Source organism: Nanorana parkeri, unplaced genomic scaffold (genome assembly GCF_000935625.1).
Source record: "Nanorana parkeri isolate BGI_ZX_2015 unplaced genomic scaffold, ASM93562v1 scaffold344, whole genome shotgun sequence".
Lineage (NCBI taxonomy): Eukaryota > Metazoa > Chordata > Amphibia > Anura > Dicroglossidae > Nanorana > Nanorana parkeri.
The window spans coordinates 151,206-151,747 of record NW_017306612.1 but is presented as its reverse complement, the minus strand read 5'-3'; the positions used below and the strand labels follow the sequence as shown (position 1 = coordinate 151,747).

At 50.2% G+C, this 542-nt stretch overlaps 1 protein-coding gene across 1 annotated transcript in view; it reads right to left on the bottom strand.

The window, feature by feature from the left end:
- ITPK1 (inositol-tetrakisphosphate 1-kinase) overlaps nucleotides 1–542 on the bottom strand; it is a 70,541-nt gene that overhangs the window by 26,630 nt on the left and 43,369 nt on the right. The gene's annotated exons all lie outside the window — the stretch shown is intronic.

Below are 542 nucleotides of genomic sequence, written 5' to 3'. Positions count from 1 at the left end.
CAGAAATCCACCACAAACACCTTTCTCTACTCTATCAAGCTCTGAGTATTCTTGTTGATTATCCGTACACTTTAATGGATTTATAATTTTTTTCACACATCATTCCCACAACTTTCACCCAATATTCACACATTTTTCAAATTAAAAAAAATTTCAAGTCAGAATTTTACGCTCCGTTTCATATTAAAGGAGAACTATGGGGTCAGGGCTTTTCCCCATAGTTCTCCTTAGGGTAACGGGAGGACACAAACTAGCGTTCTCCTGTCACCCTAAGCTCAGTATATAGGGAGCTGTAGCTCGCGGTATACTGAGACGCCGCAGCTGAAGCGGATCCCGACAATTATGCTGGGATCCGCCCAGCTGCGTGAGTGACAGCTGGCTCTGCCTATCTAGAGGCAGAGCTAGCTGTACCCGCCCCCTCCCCCGTCCGTTCCGCCAGTCAGCGCTGGCGGATGGGAGGGGGGAATCCAGCCCCTCCCCCTGTCACGGCAGAGAGCCGTGACAGGATCGAGAGGTGAGCGAACGCCGGTATGTGTTCGCTC